The 26,922-nt window shown below is 47.3% G+C and overlaps 2 protein-coding genes across 9 annotated transcripts in view; one reads left to right on the top strand and one right to left on the bottom strand.

Moving 5' to 3' along the window:
* Positions 1-26,922, top strand: part of LOC142466796 (uncharacterized) — a 361,893-nt gene that overhangs the window by 157,033 nt on the left and 177,938 nt on the right. The window lies entirely within an intron of this gene.
* LOC142466793 (uncharacterized) overlaps positions 1-26,922 on the bottom strand; it is a 49,489-nt gene that overhangs the window by 19,919 nt on the left and 2,648 nt on the right. The window contains exons 1-2 of one of the 3 annotated variants that reach the window (XM_075572211.1): positions 14,042-14,237; positions 3,686-3,875 (exon numbers count right to left, since the gene is read on the bottom strand). The gene's annotated coding sequence lies outside the window, so the exon portion shown is untranslated. Of the gene's footprint in view, positions 1-3,685; positions 3,876-6,720; positions 6,792-14,041; positions 14,238-26,922 lie in introns of those variants that run through there. The other 2 variants (XM_075572213.1, XM_075572212.1) reach the window with 2 other exon arrangements.

Consider the following 26,922-nt stretch of genomic DNA (forward strand, 5'->3'; position numbering starts at 1 on the left):
GGACAGTAAATGTACAAAGTGTGCAGCCCCACAGGCAGATCTTATGCACTGCCTATGGAACTGCCCAGTGGTCCAAGAGTTCTGGTCACGAATAGGCAAGTACTGCAAAGAGTCCCTGAATACAACAATCCATATAGATCCCGAATATGCGATTTTTAATATTATAAACCTAAACGTTGAAGGGGCAGCAGGGGACCAAACTGATAACAGCAAACTGAAACAAATTATAGCTATGGCCGCAAGGAAAACAATCTTGCAACAGTGGATACATAACACTCCCCCATCTCTGCAGCTGTGGAGAGAAAAAATGTTTAGTATATTCACATTAGACTGGGTAGAAGCCACGACGGACAAAGAAAAAAAACGGAACGATTCTTCCAAATCTGGGAAAGCTTCATTGCCGCACAGTCAGACGAGACAAAGACAAAAATACAAGAAAACTTTAAACACACAACATGGTATACAACACGCACACTAACCAGGAATCCCCCAATAAGATTCTGAACACTACACCATCAATAAAAAAAAAGACGGAGACGGGGGGGGGGGGGGGGGGGTAGAAAAGTACCCAATAGGACTATGGACGATACCATAAGACTAGTGAAATAAATACCTCAGGATATCATACAGAGGTGTATGGGTCGAACAGGAGTGGCGAAAAGAGTACAAACATACTGTAGGAGGGAAGAGCCCTTATATAAATGACTTGGTTAGTTTGTCAGAGGGTCAAAACAGATGAAGCAAAGGCTGGGGTATACTATCAAGAGGGAATAAGTTGAAGGTAAAATGATATAACGGATTGACATAATACAAGTAAATGTTTACAAGTTGAGTTGAAGGTTCAAGTGTTACTATATTAAAAATAAAAAGGAAATAATGCAAATAATGCAAATCAAATATTGTATAGAACATAGAGCCACCTGTATAAGAATCTACTACATTATGCATGTTAAAAATATACTGTATGTACAAGTCTGCAGAATTTCCAATAAAAATATTTTACAAAAAAAAAAAAAAAAAATAATGAATAGTATACCACGATAAAATGCTACTGTCATTGAACACACACTACCATGTGTGCAGTGTGATGATTGCGTATAATCCTTGCATGTAATAAGCTTTTTTTCATGCTTGGTTTTGCTGACGTCCTCAGACAGTATAACCAATCAGGACCGTGAGAACCATTTAATGCAAAATGTGACGTCATATGCCTATAAAAGCCTATGTCGTCTCATTTTCCAGCTAGACGCCATGGGGAGAGGACCTCCCCTCAGAAGAAGATGGACAGTGCGTCCCAGAAGAAGAAGCTAGAAGACCCCGCAGACGGTAAAGATGACCCCGAAAAGAATACCACAGACGGTATGGATTATAAAGACAAGACAGAAGACACCACATTGGATTACAAAGGTTTTTTTGTTTTATGGGTTCCTGGTTCCTGTCTTTGGATTTGTTACAGACATAGCGGTTCCCCCGGAAGTCGGTCATTGGTCATCTAATGGTAAGTAAACTAAAGAAATGTATTTAATTTAAGTTGTAACTGTTTTTTTTGTTTTTTTCTAACATATCAGATTTATTTTTTTCCTGTCAATTTAATGCCCATGAATGTATATATATCCCTATGGAGCTATATACATACATGTTTATTAAAGTGTTGTTTTGCACATGTTTACTGCATTTTCTCATATCGTGTACAAGTATTTTCCCTGTTTGGTTACAATTGTGTGTGTGAAATGTTATTTTGAATTATTTATGTCATTTCAGATGATGATGATTGCATGGATTTATTTAGGGACCTGGCCTTAATTTTTTATTGTGGTTTATTTGGTGAAGTTAGATTGTGTATGATCGTGTTAGTTAGAAATAAAAAAATTTGGAATGGTTTTGTTTTTGCATAACAATATTGAATAGGGTTTTTGGTTTAGATTTGCTTGTAATGTATTTTGAATGGCATAAATTGTGTGTTGGTAATTTATTATTGTCTACTTGCTTTGTTTATATTGAATGTTTACTTTCAATCGTGTATTTGTTTTGGACCATTGCTTACTATTGTGTACATGATGGAAATATTATTTCCATCATGTACACATTGTTCAATTGTATGTTTTATTGCAATTTACTGGTTTGGATAGGTGCTTGCTGTATTCTCTTATGAGATGTGTTTTAATTTTCATTTGGCTTTGTTTTTAATTTGGTAGTGATGTTGTCAATTTGAGATCGGATGTTTTAAATTAGTACATGGATATCCTTTACCATTTCTTTGTAGATTGCTTAATCATACATATATTTTAAATATATTTACAATATTATATATATATATATATATATATATATATATATATATATATATTTTTATATATTTACAATATTTTATCTTATTATTTTATATATATCTATCTATATTATGCGAATGATGAAGCCACTCTACAAATGAATGGGTGCTGGGTGGCTTAACCCATTAATAACTTTAGCTCTTATTAACCGTTATTGTTATTAAGGGGTTAAGTAACACCACAATATATTTGCTATATGGTGTGGGTGGGTTATGTATAGTTTATTAATAATTGTTATGTTTATTGTGGGTGTGTGTATTGTTTTGAATGTGGGTATTGGGGGTATTGTCCCCAAGGGAGGGAGGGTAGGCCTCCCGGTGTGTAGGGGTGATAGTGGTTATGCCCCTATGGGGTGGGTAGTGGGGGGGGGGGGGGGGAGGTGGGTGTATTTATGTGTTTTTTAATTATTTTTTTGGGGGCACAAACTTGATACTGCAGGCAAGCGGGGACACCTGCGGGGAACACCCGAGGGCCACCGCCAGCCTATAGTGTCATTGTTGTGCATCCCAAAAATTATATATATTGTGGTTAGCGGGGATGTGTGCAGTGTGTATTCGCCCAAACGGTGGGTGTTTATGGCTTGCGGTGGGTAGCTGGAGGGCTTAACCCCTTCATGACCTGAGAGGTATTAACCGCAAAGGTAATGAAGGGGTTCAGTCCACCCGCAACCCCCCCCCCCCCCGCAAGCCATAAATACCCACCAAAGGCCAAATACCACCTTCATCCACCCCCGCTCCCCACAGTAAGCCTGGTACTGGATGGTTAACCCCTTCATTGCCTTAGCGGTTAGCCGCTAAGGTAATGAAGTGGGCTGTTAATGCATTCTTCCTGCTTCGGATGCATGGGGGGGGGGCTTCGGTGCTGATATTACTGGGTATTAGCTCTGGAGCCCCCCGGCATCAATCCGGGCAGGAAAAGGGCCTGATTTTGTCAATGTCCAGTATCGCCGCTCAGCACCAGCTTTTTGCCAACTTTTGTTGGCGGAGAGATTGAGAAAATTTCTCCATTCTAGAGCTCCGATCAGCGCCGAGATGCTGATCGGCGCTACTAGAATACAGCAGGTTTTAAAACCGGCGAGATATTGCTTCCCGCCACCTGCGCGGCGAGTTTTATTTTCCGCCAAAAAAAAACAACGGATTTTGCTCATCTCGCCAGCTTTTCGGCATTTACAGAAATGCTGTAGACATATTTGCCGAAAAACTGGCGAGATAGGGCTTTTCGCCGTTTCCTGCATAGGCCCCTAAGTTCTAGTTGACCCGTAATGGTGTATGCAGATCTATCACTATTTGTAATTTAACATCAGTAATAAGACAATAGAGATGTAAAAAACACGTAAAACACATATTCCTGATTACCTTGTGCAGGCGCGTTACTTTTCCACAGCGTGCCCCCTTGATACCAAGCTCTTTCCCGTATTTATCTCCATACCAGACCAGGAGCTCTGTGTATGGGGGGAGGTCTGTGCAGGTTCTGTAGTAGATTTTCCTGTGGTACTGCAACGCCACAAGGTTCTGTTCTTCCTCGTTTCCCGCACAATTTACAAACCTAAAATTGGGAGAGTTAGTGAGGTCTCAAAGTAATGGCTATTTTATAAAGGAAAATCTGAAAAAAGATACAAGTTGTTAATAATATGACTTGTCTTTTCTTACTTCTCTACAGCTTTTGAGGTGAACAGAAGTTAATGGAGAGCAATATATATACCAGAGGTGCGCAAAACTTTTCTGTTCTGGCCCCCCTGTCAGCACTGCCCCCTGCTCGCGGCCCCCTTCCCGTACTGGCTCGGAGCTTTGCAGCATCATATGACGCCGCGTTGTCATGGCGACGCCTCACCGAAGAGGTAGTTCATGGCCACGCCACCCGCCACTAAACCTCCCCCCCCCCCCCCCACGCGCATCCCATCGCTCCACAGACCACAGATTGTGGCTTTGACCCGTGCATGTTTTGCCAGGCAGTCAGACGAGCGTGCAGCAGTGACCACTGGGGCCGTAGTCTAAGGCCCAGGGCATGGTTAGCGCTTGCTTGCTCTCGCTTGCCATTGAGCCCCTACAGCCGCAATTAAAGCGGCTTTAGTAGGGGCTCGCGCATGCTTTCCCTTGCTTGCTGAGGCGCGCTTGAACAGAGCCGACAGTGAAGTTTTAAATTCAAGCGCTGACTCCGCTCACGTGACGCCTCAGCAACCAATGGAAGGAGAGCAGGGAAATGTCAACGGGGTCTGGCGCCAGCGGAGTGAGTGAGTGAGTGTGTGTGTGTGTGTTGATGTGCGTGTGCGTGTTGATGTGCGGTGCTGCCAGCCTGCGGGAGATGGAGGGGGCTTGTGCCGCCAGTGGGGGGGGGGAGGAGGAGCGGGTGATGTGCCTCCATCTGCCCGATTCGTGTGGCTATCAGCCTGCGGGAGATGGAGGGGGCTTGTGCCGCCAGTGGGGGGGGGGGGGGAGCGGGTGATGTGCCCCTTTCTGCCCCGTGTGTGTGTGTGTGTATGTGTGTGCATGTGTGTGTGTGTGTGTGCATGTGTTTGTGTTGATGTGCGTGTGCGTGTTGATGTGCGGTGCTGCCAGCCTGCGGGAGATGGAGGGGGCTTGTGCCGCCAGTGGGGGGAGGGGGGGGGGAGCGGGTGATGTGCCTCCATCTGCCCGATTCCTGTGGCCATCAGCCTGCGGGAGATGGAGGGGGCTTGTGCCGCCAGTGGGGGGGAGCGGGTGATGTGCCCCCTTCTGCCCCGTGTGTGTGTGTGCATGTATGTGCATGTGTGTGTGTGTGTGCATGTGTGTGTGTGTATGTATGTCTGTGTGAGTGTGCATGTATGTGTGTGTGTGTGTGCATGTATGTGTGCATGTGTGTGTGTATGTGTGCGCATGTGTGTATGTGTGTGTGTGTGTGTGTGTGCATGTGTGCATGTGCATGTATGTGCGTGTGTGTGCATGTATGTGCGTGTGTGTATGTGTGTGTGCATGTATGTGTGTGTGCGTGTGTGTGTGTGTGTGCGTGTGCATGTATGTGTATGTGTGTGCATGTGCGTGTGTGTGTGTGTGTGTGTGTGCATGTATGTATGTGTCTGTGTGTGTGTGCATATATGTGTGTGTGTGCATGTGCATGTATGTGTGTGTGTGTGTGTGCATGTGTGTGCGTGTATGTGTGTGTATGTGTGTGTGTGTGTGCATGTGTCTGTGTGGTGTGTGTACGTGTGCGAATATATTTATCAAAGTTGCACAATGTTAATAAATAATTTATTCTCTTATGTCTTTTTTTTAAAAATTTAAAATATTATATAATACACACACACACACACACACACACACACACACACACACACACACACACACACACACACACACACACACACCACTTCAAAGTGACACACACACACACACTGACAGCTACCAAGTGACACACACACACACAGTGATACCCGCCTCCCAAGCGCTTGCTGTCTCCTCTGCAAGGACAGCAAAAAGCTCCTGGTAGAGCGAGCGGCAGCAAGCGAGAGCGAGCAGCAGCACCTAAGCGCTTACCATGTCCAAGGCCTAAGGCAACATACAAGCAGCAATGGTGCTGAACAAGGCTGTGAGGAGAAGACAGGAGTGAGGGGAGAGGTGCAAAGAGCTGCTGTGATCACATGCTCATTGCCATTTACTTGAGTGGCTGTTACAGTGCAATTGAGGCTATTGCACTTTAGTGAATCTAGTGTTTGGTAAACAGGAGGCAAAGTGGATAAGGAAAAATAACCATCTGCACCTGGGAGGCAAACAAAGGGTGTGGGAGGAAGGGGGATACAGAACACAAACAGCAATAGAAACACAGTAAGAGAAACCATGTGAGACGGGTAACTCTTCTCTTGAGGGGGTATTGGGGAAATAATTTGACAAGCTGTTTGGGGGATAAATTAAATGAATATTTCTGTTTCTTCAGTAGTTTCGGGGGTTTTGCAAGGATTTGGAAAGACAATAAGTGATGGTAATGGTCACAGAGTAATAGTATGGAGAATATAGATTTGGCATTAGCTGCCCAGTAAACTAGGTAAAGTGTAGGTGACAGCAACCGAAGTTATCCATAATGTCAGGAGCTGCCTCTGGTTAAATAAGGCTTCGAAAAGTGTGGCCCTGTGTTCCTAAGACGGGGAAAGACTTGTGTGGGGTGAGAGGAAAAGGAGCGCTTAGGATAGCTTGCAAGAAGAAAAGGCTGATTACTTCAAACCCAAAAGAGTTTGTACAGAGTAGGAAAATGGTATTTAAAGGGGCAGTCCCTCCTAAGAAGAACGTGAACCAACAATAATGGCATATTTAGTAGGTTAAATGTAGCAAATTGTCAAGTTAAAAAACCCGTTTACCAAACAAAAAAACATAACACTTCCATAGAAAACAAAGTACCGTATTTCCTCGATTCAAAGACACACCTTTTTTTCCCATTTTTCCCATTTTCACATGTCTGGAATAGGGATGCGTCTTAGAATCGATGTACTAAAAAAAAAAAAAAATTAAATCAGCTAAAAACTTTTCTGTTTTGGCCCCCCATCCCCCCTGCTCGCAGCCCCCTTCCCGTACCAGCTCGGAGCTTCGCGGCGTCATATGATGGAGAGGTAGTTCATGGCCACGCCATCCGCCACTACCCCTCCCCCCACCCCCCCACGCGCATCCCATCGCTCCACAGACCACAGATTGTGGATTTGACCCGTCTATGTTTTGCCAGGCAGTCAGACGAGAGTGCAGCAGTGACCACTGGGGCTGTAGCCTAAGGCAACATACAAGCAGCAATGGTGCTGAACAAGGCTGTGAGGAGAAGACAGGAGGAGAGAGGGGAGAGGTGCAAAAAGCTACTGTGATCACGTGCTCATTGCCATTTACTTGAGTGGCTGTTACAGTGCAATTGAGGCTATTGCACTTTAGTGAATCTAGTGTTTGGTAAACAGAGGAGGGAAAGTGGATAAGGAAAAAAAACCACCTGCACATCAGTACCTGGGAGGCAAATAAAGGGTGTGGGAGGAAGGGGGATACAGAACACAAACAGCAATAGAAACACAATAAGAGAAACCACGTGAGACGGTTAAAATCTCTTGAGGGGGTATTGGGGAAATAATTTGACAAGCTGTTTGGGGGATAAATTAAATGAATATTTCTGTTTCTTCAGTAGTTTCGGGAGGTTTTGCAGGGCTTTGGAAAGACAATAAGTGATGGTAATGGTCACAGAGTAATAGTCTTGAGAATACAGATTTGGCATTAGATGCCCAGGAAACTAGGTAAAGTGTAGGTGACAGCAACCAAAGTTATCCATAATGTCAACAGCTGCCTCTGGTTAAATAAGGCTTCAAAAAGTGTGGCCCTGCGTTCCTAAGACGGGGAAATGCTTGTGTGGGGTGAGAGAAAAAGGAAGTAGGAAAATGGTAATTAAAGGGGTAGTCCGTCCTGGGAAGAACCTGAACCAACAACAATGGCATATTTAACAGGATAAATGTAGCGAATTGTCAAGTTAAAAAGCCCACTTACCAAACAAAAAAACACAACACTTCCATAGAAAACAAAGTACAGTAATTATAATGCCCTCATTAGTCAAACACAAATGTTCCTGGAAAAATACACAAAAGGATTTCTTTCACAATACACAAATAAGTCAGTTATTTTAACCCTTTGAGTGACAGAGGGGTCACATGATCGCTCCCTCACTGATGACAGAACAGACGGGGAGACCCCCTCCCTTCTATCCCACGTAGTGATAGATCCGTCCTGCCCTGCACAGGAGCACAGAATGACATCTCCCCTAGGAAAACCAGCAGGATAACTATGATGTAGCTATTACATCATGGGGCCAGACGCGGTGACATAGCAGCTACATCAAAAGGGCACCCAAAGGGTTAAATGGTGATTTCATCCTTTTCAAGGAAGTCACGTACTCCAACTGATTTCATGGTTTTCCGCTTCAAGCTGCCTTTAATAAATAAATAAAATATATGTTCCCCTTCGATATGTGCATCAATGCAATCCACACTGACAAGTAATTAGCTAAGTTGCCGATCGAGCCGTTCTCCTGTGATCAATCGGCGAAGATTCGGCTCGAGGGTTCGCTAAATCCCTGTGTAATGCAGTCAGTGGAATCATATATTTATAGTTATCCATAATGTCAGGAGCTGCCTCTGGTTAAATAAGGCTTCGAAAAGTGTGGCCCTGTGTTCCTAAGACGGGGAAAGACTTGTGTGGGGTGAGAGGAAAAGCAGCGCTTAGGATAGCTAGCAAGAAGAAAAGGCTGATTACTTCAAACCCAAAAGAGTTTGTACAGAGTAGGAAAATGGTATTTAAAGGGGCAGTCCCTCCTAAGAAGAACGTGAACCAACAATAATGGCATATTTAGTAGGTTAAATGTAGCAAATTGTCAAGTTAAAAAACCCGTTTACCAAACAAAAAAACATAACACTTCCATAGAAAACAAAGTACCGTATTTCCTCGATTCAAAGACACACCTTTTTTTCCCATTTTTCCCATTTTCACATGTCTGGAATGGGATGCGTCTTAGAATCGATGTACTAAAAAAAAAAAAAAATTAAATCAGCTAAAAACTTTTCTGTTTTGGCCCCCCATCCCCCCTGCTCGCAGCCCCCTTCCCGTACCGGCTCGGAGCTTCGCGGCGTCATATGATGGAGAGGTAGTTCATGGCCACGCCATCCGCCACTACCCCTCCCCCCACCCGCATCCCATCGCTCCACAGACCACAGATTGTGGATTTGACCCGTCTATGTTTTGCCAGGCAGTCAGACGAGAGTGCAGCAGTGACCACTGGGGCTGTAGCCTAAGGCAACATACAAGCAGCAATGGTGCTGAACAAGGCTGTGAGGAGAAGACAGGAGGAGAGAGGGGAGAGGTGCAAAAAGCTACTGTGATCACGTGCTCATTGCCATTTACTTGAGTGGCTGTTACAGTGCAATTGAGGCTATTGCACTTTAGTGAATCTAGTGTTTGGTAAACAGAGGAGGGAAAGTGGATAAGGAAAAAAAACCACCTGCACATCAGTACCTGGGAGGCAAATAAAGGGTGTGGGAGGAAGGGGGATACAGAACACAAACAGCAATAGAAACACAATAAGAGAAACCACGTGAGACGGTTAAAATCTCTTGAGGGGGTATTGGGGAAATAATTTGACAAGCTGTTTGGGGGATAAATTAAATGAATATTTCTGTTTCTTCAGTAGTTTCGGGAGGTTTTGCAGGGCTTTGGAAAGACAATACAGTAAGTGATGGTAATGGTCACAGAGTAATAGTCTTGAGAATACAGATTTGGCATTAGATGCCCAGGAAACTACGTAAAGTGTAGGTGACAGCAACCAAAGTTATCCATAATGTCAACAGCTGCCTCTGGTTAAATAAGGCTTCAAAAAGTGTGGCCCTGCGTTCCTAAGACGGGGAAATGCTTGTGTGGGGTGAGAGAAAAAGGAAGTAGGAAAATGGTAATTAAAGGGGTAGTCCGTCCTGGGAAGAACCTGAACTAACAACAATGGCATATTTAACAGGATAAATGTAGCGAATTGTCAAGTTAAAAAGCCCACTTACCAAACAAAAAAACACAACACTTCCATAGAAAACAAAGTACAGTAATTATAATGCCCTCATTAGTCAAACACAAATGTTCCTGGAAAAATACACAAAAGGATTTCTTTCACAATACACAAATAAGTCAGTTATTTTAACCCTTTGAGTGACAGAGGGGTCACATGATCGCTCCCTCACTGATGGCAGAACAGACGGGGAGACCCCCTCCCTTCTATCCCACGTAGTGATAGATCCGTCCTGCCCTGCACAGGAGCACAGAATGTCATCTCCCCTAGGAAAACCAGCAGGATAACTATGATGTAGCTATTACATCATGGGGCCAGACGCGGTGACATAGCAGCTACATCAAAAGGGCACCCAAAGGGTTAAATGGTGATTTCATCCTTTTCAAGGAAGTCACGTACTCCAACTGATTTCATGGTTTTCCGCTGCTAGGTTGGATTTAAAGCAGCAGTTCAAGCTGCCTTTAATAAATAAATAAAATATATGTTCCCCTTCGATATGTGCATCAATGCAATCCACACTGACAAGTAATTAGCTAAGTTGCCGATCGAGCCGTTCTCCTGTGATCAATCGGCGAAGATTCGGCTCGAGGGTTCGCTAAATCCCTGTGTAATGCAGTCAGTGGAATCATATATTTATATTCATATGCGTTCCCCTGGCGTGTGCTCGCTCCCGAGCCCTGGTCCTGTCACATGGGGCTTCTCCGGCAGCAGAATCTCCCTGTTGAAGTAATTATTGTGACTTAAACTAAACTGGTTCCTGGGGTAAGGTCAGCCTCTACTATTAACCCAGATATATGCGGGTGGATATACCAGAGACACAAGTTTAAACCTCTGTCACTCTGGCCCATGAAGGCTATGGATTCTACTATTCTGTTAATTCCACTTAAATCTACTCAATTATTATTAATAAGTTATTAGATAACACTTATGATCTAGCCCAGGGGTGAGCAAACTTTTTATGCCGAGCCCCCCTTTTCATCCATGAAATTTTTCGGGCCCCCCCTGCCTGATGTAATCAAAATCACATGACGTCAGTGCACGTGAGCTGGTTCAGCCATTGAGGGCGAACCAGCTTTGTAACGCCCCCGCCACGCGTCTACAAAAAAAGTATTTATAACACAAATTACATAACTTAAAAATAAATATTATGATATTTGTCTAATAGCGTCCCCATTTCTGCAGTATTATTAATCTCAATCTTCCCGCCACATTAGAACCTCTCAGGACCTCTCTCCCCTCTTCCAGTCTCTCACACTCACTGTATTTCTCCCTCCCCCTCCAGTCCCTCTCTATTCCTCCCCTCAGTGTCGCCCTCTCTCTCTCTTTCCCTCCCTCCAGTGTGTCTCTTTCTCCCTCCCCCCATTGTCTCTCACTCTCTCCCCTTCCAGTCTCAGACTCCTCTTCCAGTCTCTCCCTCTCCCTGTATTTCTCACTCCCCCTCCAGTCCCTCTATCCCTCCCCTCAGTGTCTCCCCCCACTCTCTTTCCCTCCCCCTGTGTGTCTCTCTCTCTTTCTCCCTCCCCCTAGTGTCTCTCTCCCTCCCCCCATTGTCTCTCACTCTCCTTCCAGCCATTGCCTCTCCCTCCCCCCAGTGTCTCTCTTGCACTCTCCAACCAGCTATTGTTTCTCCCTCCACCCGGTGTCTCTCTCACACTCTCCCTCCAGCCATTGTGTGCCTCTCTCCCTCCTGCCAGTGTCTCTCTCATCCCCATGTAGCACTTTCACCCCCCCTCCCCATCTCACACTCTCTCCCCCCTCATGTCACTCACACCCCTCCCCATGCCCCAGTCTCACCCCCCCGTGTGCCAGTCTCACTCCCCCGTGTGCCAGTCTCACTCCCCCGTGTGCCAGTCTCACTCCCCCGTGTGCCAGTCTCACCCCCTCCCCCGTGTGCCAGTCTCACCCCCTCCCCCGTGTGTCAGTCTCACCCCCTCCCCGTGTGCCAGTCTCACTCCCCCGTGTGCCAGTCTCACTCCCCCGTGTGCCAGTCTCACCCCCCCGTGTGCCAGTCTCACCCCCTCCCCCGTGTCCCAGTCTCACCCCTCCCCCGTGTCCCAGTCTCACCCCCTCCCCCGTGTCCCAGTCTCACCCCCTCCCCCGTGTCCCAGTCTCACCCCCTCCCCCGTGTCCCAGTCTCACCCCCTCCCCCGTGTCCCAGTCTCACCCCCTCCGCCGTGTGCCAGTCTCACCCCCTCCCCCGTGTGCCAGTCTCACCCCCTCCCCCGTGTGCCAGTCTCACCCCCTCCCCCGTGTGCCAGTCTCACCCCCTCCCCCGTGTGCCAGTCTCACTCCCCCGTGTGCCAGTCTCACTCCCCCGTGTGCCAGTCTCACTCCCCCGTGTGCCAGTCTCACTCCCCCGTGTGCCAGTCTCACTCCCCGTGTCCCAGTCTCACACTCCCGTGTCCCAGTCTCACACTCCCGTGTCCCAGTCTCACACTCCCGTGTCCCAGTCTCACTCTCCCGTGTCCCAGTCTCACTCTCCCGTGTCCCAGTCTCACTCCCCCGTGTCCCAGTCTCACTCCCCCGTGTCCCAGTCTCACTCCCCCGTGTCCCAGTCTCACACTCCCGTGTCCCAGTCTCACACTCCCGTGTCCCAGTCTCACACTCCCGTGTCCCAGTCTCACACTCCCGTGTCCCAGTCTCACTCCCCCGTGTGCCAGTCTCACTCCCCCGTGTGCCAGTCTCACTCCCCCGTGTGCCAGTCTCACTCCCCCGTGTCCCAGTCTCACTCCCCCGTGTCCCAGTCTCACTCCCCCTTGTCCCAGTCTCACACTCCCGTGTCCCAGTCTCACACTCCCGTGTCCCAGTCTCACACTCCCGTGTCCCAGTCTCACACTCCCGTGTCCCAGTCTCACACTCCCGTGTCCCAGTCTCAAGCTCCCGTGTCCCAGTCTCACTCTTCCGTGTCCCAGTCTCACATTCCCATGTCCCAGTCTCACACACCCATGTGCCAGTCTCACTCACCCCCTCTCCCCATGTCACACACGCTGATGCAGGAAGCAAGGAGATGCTGCTGTGTAGTGCAGCACAGCGCCACCTAATGGCCAAAAGAAATATTGCAGCTACAGACGGCTTTTTTTCCTCTGCTACTGGCAATATCGCCGCTGCTTCCTGCGCCCCCCTAAATAATCTTGCGCCCCCCAGTTTGCGCACCGCTGATCTAGCCTATGTGCCTCTGTGTCTTGACTATGTATAATAGGAGTTATGTATTTTAATCCAGCAGTGCGCAAACTGGGGGGGGGGAATTTGTAGCGGGGTGCGGCGGCTACAGGGGCCCCGCGCTCTTCCCCACGAAATTTAAATTAAATGGCGGGGGTGGCGTGAGGCCTCGATAACTCCCTTACCTGGTGTCGGTCGGGTCGTCTGCGATGCGGCGCCATGGCAACGTGGTGGGGTCATGTGACGTCACACATCGCCATAGCAACACACGTCAAATGACGTGGCGGGGTCACGTGCCGCCACATGACCTGCAACATCATTTGACGCTGAGTACTTGTAGAGGGGGGGGCGCAAACGCTGCGGCTCCCCGGCAGGTGGGCGCAGCTCAAGAAGTTTGCACACCCGTTTTAATCTATATATCCCTAATGGTTTGTAGTTTGCCTTGTTATCTTATGCCCAGATAAATGTGTGTAATAATGCTGCTTTTGACTGTAAGCTCATAACATTGAACCATCTTTTAACTTGCTCTTTTTAGCTTTAACCCCTTCGTTTTGGCAGAAAAATCATCTAAGAAAGAAAATATCAGCATGGCAGCTCCCAGTTCTTCAGACTAATTTATAGTCATTAAATATCCTTTATGGCACCAATATAGTGCGTACATGTTGCTTCAATTTACTGTTACTTAAGTAATTTGACTTCTCCACAGTTCAGTAAGTGTGCTGAGCTGTCCCTGTGTGACTATTTTGTTATTGGTTTTCCAGGTTGCTTGGCGATGTGTCGTCATGACGCTGAGATGACATCACACAGTAACCAGGAAGTACTGAGGCTGCAGTGGCTGCCCGGCTGTAAACACAGGTGATGGGTATGAGGTGATGGTGTAACCCCTAGGGGTATATATACTTGTTAGTGTCACTATTGCAGTAAGGTGTATGGTCTGAGGAGAGGACGTGTCTGTCCTGAAACGCCACGTGTTTGCATATACCTGCTCTGATGCTTTGAATACAAAGTAAGTTACTTACAGAAAAGGCTCCTGTGTGCTTCCTGCACCACTTTATTTCTTCATCTTCTCTTTCCCGGAAGTGGAGACACTGACTACATCCAGGTCACAGCTCTGTGTCCTACTGCGCATGCTCACACTAAGGGGATCATGGGAGTTGTAGTTTTAGACTTCAAAACTGGTCACGTGTCACGTACTGTGTAGATTAGAAACAAGACAGTAACATTTCCCAGGCACTGTGCTAGGGAAAGATAGTTTCTGCTGCATGTTGATGTGTATATTCCTCTTAGTCCTTAATATGTTTCAGTAAAGCTGCTTCAGTTCCTCCCTTTTGGCCAATGTTGATAAGAAGGAGGTAACCTGGATATGACATAACCTGAGGCTATAATACAACTAAGTCCTTGCATATAGTGCCGACGATGGCGACAGTGACACGACGGGTGACGTCACCAGTCGCCGTTGCAGCCGGCGAAAGTTATATTTCGCCGGGCGGCTGTGTCGCAGGATTCCGGCAATTTGATTTGTTCAAGGGCCGTCACGTCGCGACAGCCCATGATAAATCAAATTTTGCCGGCTACTAGTTTTCGCGACGGCAACGTCGCTTTGTCGTGCTCACTATAAGCGCATGCGGCAGCGGCAATGCGTTTGTTTTCGGGCGACGTCACCTGCACGGCCTAAGGCTGCGCCCCCCCCAGGCCACGCTCATGCTTGCGAGTGGTGGCATCACCAACTCTCCAAGCATGAGCGTTGGACTGTCCTGCAAATTTTCCGGTAAGCGCGAGCGGGGGAGTGGCTTGACCTAAACAATGACTAGCGCTGATTGGCTGAGGTCATGTGACCCCTCGGCGCACGTCAAAGTCAATTTAATCTGTCTCGGCAAGCCCGCGTACGGACAGACTTAAATTGATTGTGCTGACACGTTTCCACAGTATACAAAAATATATATCAACTGCTGGTACTCACGGATGGAAAGGATTGTCCTGAGAAGTCCCAAACGAATGATATGAGGAAGGCAGTAATCCAAGCACACGGTCTTCTGTTCAGAAAATGTATTCAGCAATGAAACCAACGTTTCGACTGCCACGCAGTCTTTATCAAGGTGAGGGCTGACACATCAATAAAGTGCACATATATATATATACACCCCCCTCACTTACTCATCATAAATCATAGCAGCTGACAAATGGCGCAAAACCGGAATCAGCTGTGACGTCACGGCCGCGACGGGGGTCCGCGCATGCGCACCAGAACGCTGACATGAATGTGAGCCTGGCGCCAGCGTTTGACTCTCCGCAATGACCGCCGTGCATTGCGCTATCTCAGCAGCCTCCGCTCTAGTTGATATGGCAAAACAGAGTAGGGGGAGCGAGGGATGAATAGATGCACAAATAAAAAATGTGGACAATCAGTTTAACATATATTAAGCCCAGTGAGGGGGGGTGGGATGGTGAAGAATCTATAGGTAGAGGTGAGCTATATAATAGATGCTTACACGGACGTGTGTAAACACAATCCAAAGATGATATCTTTGGGATGGATGGTAACCCTTCTGCAATTGGGTGCAGGAGGGGTCGTGGTAGTTCACAATATAAACAAATACTCACACGGCCCAGTGTGAGTAAAGGCGTAGGGCAGATGTCTTTATGGTATACACCTAGGTTCCCCGTCAGAGATAATCCCGGGGGTGCTGTGCACGCTGCTGCTGGCAGGCAGGGGGTTAAATGCGGGTCTCTCTCTCAGTTCTCCCGTTCTGGGCTTCTCCCCTCCCCGTTTCAGTTAGGGGCGTGGGTGAGGCAAAATAACATATTGGGATCAGCAATGCTCTTAAAAACGTGAAAGTTTAATACACATTAGATAAGATCCACAACGAATGCACTCACATAAAATATCAATGTTCCGGCGTGCTCCCGTGGCTGTGGTTTGCAGTAGTCCCCGGCCGCTCTCTCCTCCGCGTCCGGAGTCGGAATAGATGGCAGTTCCTGGCGCGGCTGTGTCTACAACTGCTTCTCCCAGCTACGGCAGCCCCAATGGTCCAAAATCTTCACCGAATTAGAGCAACGCGTTTCGCCGATTGGACGGCTTCCTCAGGCTCATTCAATGACGTAAAGAGGGTCTGATGAGCTTATATAGACCCTCATTGCTAATTAATTAAATAGCGGGAAGGATTTGTTAGTTAATTACAAATGCTTGCAATAAGTGCCTTACTCTCCATATAAATGATAGACTCCTTAGTGTGTTCCGTAACACGTTGCAATTATAACAATAAACTTGCTCATTTTCATTTTGTGCACCCTTTTGTTAGTAGGTGTCTTAAGTGTTCTAAAATAACCTTATGGTCTATGTTTGTAATAAGTTAAAAAATGGTACTAGCACCTGTTAACAATCTATATCATCTAACATACTTGTTCACAATATGCAGTCATTAGGTTTATACACTGAAGTCTAAAAACAACAATCTTTATACAAATCGCTATAAAAACACACACATAGTTTATTTAAAAAAGATGGTATTTGAGACAATAATTGAGATTCAATCTCTACCTCTCTCCACATGTCTAACTGATAGTGGAGTTTTTTTTAACTTTAAAATTCCTCATAGGATCACAATAAAATGACAGAGGGTTACATATATATATAATTAATTAGATGTTAAAGCATTAAAACGTTACCTCAATATAAAAGGGGAAAAGCGCGGAGAGGGATTGGATTGGAGAAAGAGAAGAGGAACGGGGGGGGAAGGGAGGGGTGGTGGGGGATGGGGGATGGGGGAAGGGGAATAAAAACAAGCGTTAGTATTAGTACCCAGTGGAATTTTGGACAAGGTATGTTAGGGTTAAATAGAACTCTAATAGTTATAAACATATTTATAAAAACGCTGGTATATCCAAATCTGCATTTAGGCCGTTTGGTGTTAGAGTTTTAAGTTGATAGATCCAGAACGTTTCTCGCTGTCTTAAACGCCTGAGTCTGTCACCACCTCTCCAATTCTCCGCAACCAGTTCTAGTCCCCTATAGTGCAGGCCCGATGGGTCCCCCCCATGGGCCAGACTGAAGTGGACTGGTACACTGTGAGTTGTGAGGCCTCTTCTAATGTTGCCTATGTGCTCCAGTATGCAGACCCTAAGACTTCTTGAGGTCCGGCCCACATACTGGAGTCCACACGGGAATTCAAGCAGATACACCACGAAAGAGGTCCTACAGTTTATAAAGTGTTTAGTTTTAAAAACCTCCTTCGTAACGTTGGAACTGAAATTTAGTGTCTCTTTATCCGCCTGTTTACAGGCTTTGCAATCAAAACATTTAAAAAAACCTATAGGTTTTGGTAGCCAACTTCCTGTCTGAGTTTTTTCCTCTTTTCTGAATGCACTGGGCACTAGTTTGTTCTTAATATTGTTAGCTTTCTTAAAAATGACTCTAGGTGCCTCCGGTAAGTGTTCTCCTAAAACTGTGTCTTTGCACAGAACATGCCAGTGTTTTTTTTAGAATTCTTTTGATGTTCTTAGCTTCGTCATTCAACTTGGTAACAAAGGGCACTACATAATCTGATTTCTCTTTCTTTTGCTTAGGTACCAACAATTGGTCGTTACTAAGTTCTGACGCTCTGGATAGACGGAATAAGATTTATTTTAACACATAACCTGTTCTGGTTTGATGGGCATATGTTTTTGCAGAAGTGCGGCACCGCAATGGGGACCAGATTTGCTCCGAGCTATGCCAATATCTTTATGTTACACTGGGAGGATAAGAACATCTGGGCTGGCAACCCTTTTGGAGCAAATCTGGTCCTGTGGAAGAGATACATCGATGATGTGCTCATCATCTGGGAGGGAAACAATGAAGACCTTGACCTCTTTCTAAATCACATAAACAATAATGACGTCAATCTTGTTTTCACATCTGAGAGGAGTATTGATAGCATCAACTTCCTTGATTTAACGATATATATTGAAGACAATACCATTAAAACAAAAACTTTTTTCAAGGAGGTTGATGCTAACAATTTTCTCCTAAACAGTAGTTGCCACCATCAGAAATGGCTTAATAATATACCTTATGGGCAATTTCGACGCATTAGGCGAAATTGCTCTGACATGGCGACATTCAAAGAGCAGGCCGGTATTCTGAAAACTAAATTTGAAGAGAGGCACTACAGGTCAGAGATAATTGAAAATGCTCTATCCAGAGCGTCAGAACTTAGTAACGACCAATTGTTGGTACCTAAGCAAAGAAAGAGAAATCAGATTATGTAGTGCCCTTTGTTACCAAGTTCAATGACGAAGCTAAGAACATCAAAAGAATTCTAAAAAAACACTGGCATGTTCTGTGCAAAGACACAGTTTTAGGAGAACACTTACCGGAGGCACCTAGAGTCATTTTTAAGAAAGCTAACAATATTAAGAACAAACTAGTGCCCAGTGCATTCAGAAAAGAGGAAAAAACTCAGACAGGAAGTTGGCTACCAAAACCTATAGGTTTTTTTTAAATGTTTTGATTGCAAAGCCTGTAAACAGGCGGATAAAGAGACACTAAATTTCAGTTCCAACGTTACGAAGGAGGTTTTTAAAACTAAACACTTTATAAACTGTAGGACCTCTTTCGTGGTGTATCTGCTTGCATGCCCGTGTGGACTCCAGTATGTGGGCCGGACCTCAAGAAGTCTTAGGGTCCGCATACTGGAGCACATAGGCAACATTAGAAGAGGCCTCACAACTCACAGTGTACCAGTCCACTTCAGTCTGGCCCATGGGGGGGACCCATCGGGCCTGCACTATAGGGGAATAGAACTGGTTGCGGAGAATTGGAGAGGTGATGACAGACTCAGGCGTTTAAGACAGCGAGAAACGTTCTGGATCTATCAACTTAAAACTCTAACACCAAACGGCCTAAATGCAGATTTGGATATCCCAGCGTTTTTATAAATATGTTTATAACTATTAGAGTTCTATTTAACCCTAACATACCTTGTCCAAAATTCCACTGGGTACTAATACTAACGCTTGTTTTTATTCCCCTTCCCCCATCCCCCATCCCCCATCCCCCACCACCCCTCCCTTCCCCCGTCCCTCCCCCCATTCCTCTTCTCTTTCTCCAATCCAATCCCTCTCCGTGCTTTTCCCCTTTTATATTGAGGTAACGTTTTAATGCTTTGACATCTAATTAATTATATATATATGTAAACCCCTGTCATTTTATTGTGATCCTATGAGGAATTTTAAAGTTAAATAAAACTCCACTATCAGTTAGACATGTGGAGAGAGGTAGAGATTGAATCTCAATTATTGTCTCAAATACCATCTTTTTTAAATAAACTATGTGTGTGTTTTTATAGCGATTTGTATAAAGATTGTTGTTTTTAGACTTCAGTGTATAAACCTAATGACTGCATATTGTGAACAAGTATGTTAGATGATATAGATTGTTAACAGGTGCTAGTACCATTTTTTAACTTATTTCAAACATAGACCATAAGATTATTTTAGAACACTTAAGACACCTACTAACAAAAGGGTGCACAAAATGAAAATGAGCAAGTTTATTGTTATAATTGCAACGTGTTACGGAACACACTAAGGAGTCTATCATTTATATGGAGAGTAAGGCACTTATTGCAAGCATTTGTAATCAACCAACAAATCCTTCCCGTTATTTAATTAATTAGCAATGAGGGTCTGTATAAGCTCATCAGACCCTCTTTACGTCATTGAATGAGCCTGAGGAAGCCGTCCAATCGGCGAAACGCGTTGCTCTAATTCGGTGAAGACTTTGACCATTGGGGCTTCCGTAGCTGGGAGAAGCAGTTGTAGACACAGCCGCGCCAGGAACTGCCATCTATTCCGACTCCGGACGCGGAGGAGAGAGCGGCCGGGGACTACTGCAAACCACAGCCACGGGAGCACGCCGGAACATTGATATTTTATGTGAGTGCATTCGTTGTGGATCTTATCTAATGTGTATTAAACTTTCACGTTTTTAAGAGCATTGCTGATCCCAATATGTTATTTTGCCTCACCCACGCCCCTAACTGAAACGGGGAGGGGAGAAGCCCAGAACGGGAGAACTGAGAGAGAGACCCGCATTTAACCCCCTGCCTGCCAGCAGCAGCGTGCACAGCACCCCCGGGATTATCTCTGACGGGGAACCTAGGTGTATACCATAAAGACATCTGCCCTACGCCTTTACTCACACTGGGCCGTGTGAGTATTTGTTTATATTGTGAACTACCACGACCCCTCCTGCACCCAATTGCAGAAGGGTTACCATCCATCCCAAAGATATCATCTTTGGATTGTGTTTACACACGGCCGTGTAAGCATCTATTATATAGCTCACCTCTACCTATAGATTCTTCACCACCCCACCCCCCCCTCACTGGGCTTAATATATGTTAAACTGATTGTCCACATTTTTTATCTGTGCATCTATTCATCCCTCGCTCCCCCTACTCTGTTTTATCTCTACGTTTTCATAAGGGCTTTGGATCATCCCTTTATCAGGGGTAGAAGCAGAAGGGATCACAGGAACACCTCCACACCAATAGAAAATAACCATATATATTGGTTTCACCGCTCTTCCGTAAATCTGTCACTAAAGGTAAGCGCCTGGTTCCTCCATACTAGTTGATTTGGCAACAAGACGCCGAACGCAGCCCTCATGATAAAAACATGATGCTGTGAACGGGAGTTGCGCCAACACACCGGATGCCTGTGGCACACTACTAACATAATCCCTAACAAAAGGAACAGACTAAAGAACCAAATCCCAGCACACCAACACCAAGTGAGAGTCTCAAAAATAAAGGGTAAAAAATACCCATAAAACAACAGTACTCTACATGTACAACTAAATAGTGTATATACAATTTGTACAGTGAAAATCAATGGACATGATACAGTAAATGAAACCCAAGACATGACATACAACAAAGACTAACTAACAGAAAACACAGAAGTGTCACAAAACTCAACTAAGAAGCGCAGGGCCACCATAGTAGAAGCACAATCAACGCCTGTCAAGGAAACATTTAAGGTTTAATTGCTTGTTGAGACCACCATCAGTACTTGTCCGTAAATGAAATATCCAGTACGCCTCCCTCCTTTAAAAGCAGTATCCCTATCCAAAGCTACCTTTAATAGAGGTACAGTCTCGATACCCATGTCCCTCATTGCTGCAATGGGGTGCTTATGCTGGACACAATGCTGTACCTATATCGTGGGGTTAATACCTTTCTTATTGACGCTCTTCTGTTCAATAAAGCGTTGTTTCAACAGCTTTGTTGTCTTACCGACAAAGTAACCCATAAGGACATCTAAGGAAGTACACTACGTGTAGATCTACACATAATGCGATGTTTAATTTTAATACTTTCCCCAGTAAACGGATGGTGACGGAAAATACCTGGGCGCTCTCTCATACTGAACTCCAATAGAGACGAATAGTAATACAAATAATATTATATTACCATAAGCAGGGGGCCCTTGCGTGAACCACAAAGTATGTGTAGAGTATGCCTTCAGAGTCCACTGTCCGCAGCTCGGGAAACCCTTTGGGGAACCTTTCCTTATTCCCCGATAAATATGACAAAAACAGAAAACAATGGGAGTGCGGTTGAATAGATGTCTGTAAAATTATATATCAAGGGTAGGGTGACCATTCGTACCGGTTTTACCGGTACAGTCCCGGTTTTTTGAGGCCTGTACCGGTTTAAGTCTGTCCCGGTTTTTGTCCCGGTTTTTGTCCCTGGTCCCGGTATTGCGGTGCAGCAGCGGTGAGGAGAATGCGGCGGCCGGTAAGTATTTTGTATGTGTGTGTATGAATGCTGCCGGGGGGACTGAATGATGGAGAATGCCGGGGGCGGGACTTAGAATGCCGGCCGGCCCGCAGGGGATTGGATGAATGATGATGCCGGGGGCGGGACTTAGAATGCCGGCCGGCCCACAGGGGATTGGTCGCAGGCAGGTCAGAGGAAGCCAGGGGCGGGACTTCCGCTTTGTGCAGAGCACACGTGTCTTCCCGGCTTCCTCTGTGCGCGTGAGTGTCCCCCTTCTGTCCCGGGTCCCAGCCAGGGGGGGGTAATAGGAGGTGGTAGCGGGGGTGCGCCTGCCTTTTTACCACCTTGTACTTTTGCGCCCCCCCCCCCGGCGCTCCCAGCATTGCCCCTCCTGGCGCTCCCAGCATTGCCCCCCCCCCGGCGCTCCCAGCATTCCCCCCCCGGTGCTCCCACCATTGCCCCCCCGACGTTCCCACCATTGCCCCCCCGGCGCTCCCACCATTGCCCCCCCGGCGCTCCAACCATTGCCCCCCCGGCGCTCCCACCATTGCCCCCCCGGCGCTCCCACCATTGCCCATCGGCGCTCCCAGCTTTGCCCCCCCGGCGCTCACAGCTTTGCCCCCCGGCGCTCACTTCCCCCCGTCCCCTTGGTGTGGGAGATGGGCTCGGGGGCGGGCAGTGGTTGCTGCGCGGTCGCGGGCGGTGCAGGGGCTGGCGGCGGGGCAGGGGGAGCCGGGGTGTATCTGTGTATGTGTATCAGTGTGTGTGTGTGTATGTGTATCAGTGTGTGTGTGTGTGTATGTGTATCAGTGTGTATGTGTATGTGTATCAGTGTGTATGTGTATCAGTGTGTGTGTGTATCTGTGTGTGTGTGTGTGTGTGTGTATGTGTATCAGTGTGTGTATCAGTGTGTGTGTGTGTATCAGTGGATGTGTGTGTATCAGTGGGTGTGTGTGTATCAGTGGATGTGTGTGTATCAGTGTGTGTGTGTGTATGTGTATCAGTGTGTATGTGTATCAGTGTGTGTGTATCAGTGTGTGTGTGTATGTGTGTGTATCAGTGTGTGTGTGTGTGTGTGTGTCAGTGGGTGTGTGTATGTGTATCAGTGTGTGTATCAGTGTGTGTGTGTGTGTATCAGTGGGGGTGTGCTGTGTGTGTGTCAGTGGGTGTGTGTATGTGTATCAGTGTGTGTATCAGTGTGTGTGTGTATCAGTGGGGGTGTGCTGTGTGTGTATCAGTGGGGGGGGGGTGTATCAGTATCAGTGTGTGTGTGTGTGTGTGTGTATCAGTATCAGTGTGTGTGTGTGTGTGTGTGTGTGTGTGTGTGTGTGTGTGTGTGTGTGTGTGTGTGTGTGTGTGTGTGTATCAGTATCAGTGTGTGTGTATCAGTATCAGTGTGTGTGTGTACCAGTGGGGGTGTATGTGCATCAGTGTTTGTGTATCAGTGTGTGTGTCAGTGGGTGTGTGTCTCTCTCCCTCCCTCTCTCTCCCTCCCTCTCTCTCCCTCCCTCTCTCTCCCCCACCCTGTCTCCCTCCTTCCCTCCCACCCTGTCTCCCACCCTGTCTCCCTCCTTCCCTCCCACCCTGTCTCCCTACTTTCCCTCCCACCCTGTCTCCCTCCTTCCCTCCCACCCTGTCTCCCACCTTTCCTCCCACCCTGTCTCCCACCCTGTCTCCCACCCTGTCTCCCTCCTTCCCTCCCACCCTGTCTCCCTCCTTCCCTCCCACCCTTTCTCCCTCCTTCCCTCCCACCCTGTCTCCCTCCTTCCCTCCCACCCTGTCTCCCTCCTTCCCTCCTTCCCTCCCACCCTGTCTCCCTCCTTCCCTCCCACCCTGTCTCCCTCCTTCCCTCCCACCCTGTCTCCCTCCTTCCCTATCTCCCTCCTTCCCTCCCTCCCTGTCTCCCATCCTGTCTCCCACCCTGTCTCCCTCCCTGTCTCCCTCCCTCCCTGTCTCACCCTCCCTGTCTCACCCTCCCTGTCTCACCCTCCCTCCCTGTCTCACCCTCCCTCCCTCCCTGTCTCACCCTCCCTCCCTCCTCTCCCTCCCTGTCTCACCCTCCCTCCCTCCCTGTCTCACCCTCCCTCCCTCCCTGTCTCACCCTCCCTCCCTGTCTCACCCTGTCTCACCCTCCCTCACCCTCCCTGTCTCACCCTCCCTCCCTCACCCTCCCTCCCTCACCCTCCCTCCCTCACCCTCCCTGTCTCACCCTCCCTCACCCTCCCTGTCTCACACTCCCTCACCCTCCCTGTGTCACTCCCTCACCCTCCCTGTGTCACCCTCCCTATCTCACCCTCCCTCCCTGTCTCCCTCCCTCCCTGTCTCCCTCCCTCGCCCTGTCTCCCTCCCTGTCTGTCTCCCTCCCTCGCCCTCCCTCCCTGTCTGTCTCCCTCCCTCGCCCTCCCTTCCTGTCTGTCTCCCTCCCTCGCCCTCCCTTCCTGTCTGTCTCCCTCCCTCGCCCTCCCTTCCTGTCTCCCTCCCCCTCCCTCCCTCGTCCTCCCTCCCTTTCTCCCTCCCTCCCTGTCTCCCTCCATCCCTGTCTCCCTCCCTCGCCCTCCCTCCATCCCTGTCTCCCTCGCTCTCCCTCCCTGTCTCCCTCCATCCCTGTCTCCCTCCCTCGCCCTCCCTCCCTGTCTCCCTCACCCTCTGTCTTATCTTATTGTATGTCTTTATTTATATAGCGCCATTAATGTACATAGCGCTTCACAGTAGTAATACACGTGGTAATCAAATAAATAACAGATAATATAAATAACAGGTCATGGGGATAAGTGCTTTAGACATAAAAGTAACATTAAGGAAGAGGAGTCCCTGCCCCGAGGAGCTTACAATGTAATTGGTAGGTAGGGAGAACGTACAGAGACAGTAGGAGGGAGTTCTGGTAAGTGCGTCTGCAGGGGGCCAAGCTTTATGGATCATGTGTTCAGAATATCCACAGTGCTATTCGTATGCTTCTTTAAGCAAGTGTGTCTTAAGGTGGGTCTTAAAGGTGGATAGAGAGGATGCTAGTCGGGTACTGAGGGGAAGGGCATTCCAGAGGTGTGGGGCAGTCAGTGAAAAAGGTTTAAGGCGGGAGAGGGCTTTAGATAAAAAGGGGGTAGAAAGAAGACATCCTTGAGCAGAACGCAAGAGTCGGGGTGGTGCATAGCGAGAAATTAGGGCTGAGATGTAAGGAGGGGCAGAAGAGTGTAAAGCTTTAAAAGTGAGGAGAAGAATGGAGTGTGAGATGCGGGATTTGATTGGAAGCCAGGAGAGGGATTTCAGGAGGGGAGATGCTGAGACAGATCTAGGAAAGAGTAGAGTGATTCTGGCAGCAGCATTTAGGATAGATTGTAGGGGAGACAGGTGAGAGGCAGGAAGGCCGGACAGCAGGAGGTTACAGTAATCAAGATGGGAGAGAATGAGGGCCTGAGTCAGAGTTTTAGCAGTCGAGCAACAGAGGAAAGGGCGTATCTTTGTTATATTGCGGAGGAAAAAGCGACAAGTTTTAGAAATGTTTTGAATATGAGGGGCGAATGTGAGAGAGGAGTCGAGTGTGACCCCTAGGCAGCGTGCTTGGGCTACTGGGTGGATGATCGTAGTTCCAACAGTAATGTGGAAGGAGGTAGTAGGGCCAGGTTTGGAAGGAAGTATGAGGAGCTCTGTTTTAGCCATGTTGAGTTTAAGGCGACGGAGGGCCATCCAGGATGATATAACAGAGAGACATTCAGAAACTTTGGTCTATATAGCAGGTGTAAGGTCAGGTGTTGAGAAATATATTTGTGTGTCGTCAGCATAGAGGTAATGTTTAAACCCAAAAGATGTTATTAGGTCACCTAGAGAGAGTGTGTACAGAGAAAAGAGAAGAGGTCCCAGGACAGAGCCCTGGGGTACCCCCACAGAGAGATCAATAGAGGAGGAGGAGGTGTTAGCAGAAGAGACACTGAAAGTACGATGGGAGAGGTAGGATGAGATCCAGGATAGAGCTTTGTTCCGAATACCAAGAGTATGGAGAATGTGAAGGAGAAGAGGGTGGTCCACGGTGTCAAATGCTGCAGAGAGGTCGAGTAATATGAGCAGAGTGTAATGACCTCTGTCTCTGGCAGCATGGAGGTCGTCGGTTATTTTAGTGAGGGCTGTTTCCGTGGAGTGAGCAGTGCGGAAGCCAGATTGTAGAGGGTCTAGGAGAGAATAGGTGTTGAGAAAATGAAGCAAGCGAGAGAATACAAGACGTTCAAGGAGTTTAGAGGCAAAAGGCAGGAGGGAGACAGGTTGATAGTTAGAAAGACAGGTAGGGTCAAGCTTGCTGTTTTTGAGTAATGGTATGACTGTTGCATGTTTGAAGGAGGATGGAAAGGTTCCAGAGCAGAGGGAGGAGTTAAAAATGTGTGTGAGCGTAGGGATTATAGTAGGAGCAAGAGGTTTTAGGAGATGGGAGGGAATGGGGTCAAGAGGGCAAGTGGTAGAGGGAGACGTGGCGATCAACAGCGACACATCCTCCTCTGAGACAGTGGAAAAAGAGTCAAGGAAGGCAGGAGGAGAGTTAGGAAGAGGTGTAGGATGGGAAGAAGAAACAGAGGGGATGTTCTGACGTATGGATTCCACCTTTTCCTTAAAATAGTCAGCAAAGTCCTGAGCGGAGATGGAGGAAGGAGAGGCAGCTGAGGGTGGTTTGAGTAGAGTATCAAAGACAGAGAACAGTCGGCGTGGGTTAGACTTGTGCATGTTGATTAGTGCAGAAAAGTAGGCTTGTTTAGCTTGCGAGAGGGCAGAGTTGAAACAGGATAGCATAAATTTGTAGTGAAGGAAGTCTGCTAGAGTGTGAGACTTCCTCCAGAGGCATTCAGAGGAACGAGTGGAGGAACGCAGCATGCGTGTGTGGGAATTTAGCCAGGGTCTAGGGTTAGAAGGGCGAGTGCGGCAGAGAGAAAGTGGGGCATGTAGATCAAGAGAGGAGGACAAGACAGAGTTGTAGTTCCTGACCAGGTTGTCGGGGTCTGTAGCAGAGCTGAGAGTGGAGAGTGAGGAGCGTAAAGTGGACTCAAAGTCAGGTAAGTGAATAGAGCGCAGGTTTCTGCAGAACCGGAGTGTAGATGGAGGTGGAGAAGGGGAGAAGCGAGATAGAGAGAATGAGATAAGATGATGGTCAGAGAGAG

This window comes from Ascaphus truei, chromosome 15 (assembly GCF_040206685.1).
Source record: "Ascaphus truei isolate aAscTru1 chromosome 15, aAscTru1.hap1, whole genome shotgun sequence".
Taxonomy (NCBI): Eukaryota; Metazoa; Chordata; class Amphibia; order Anura; family Ascaphidae; genus Ascaphus; species Ascaphus truei.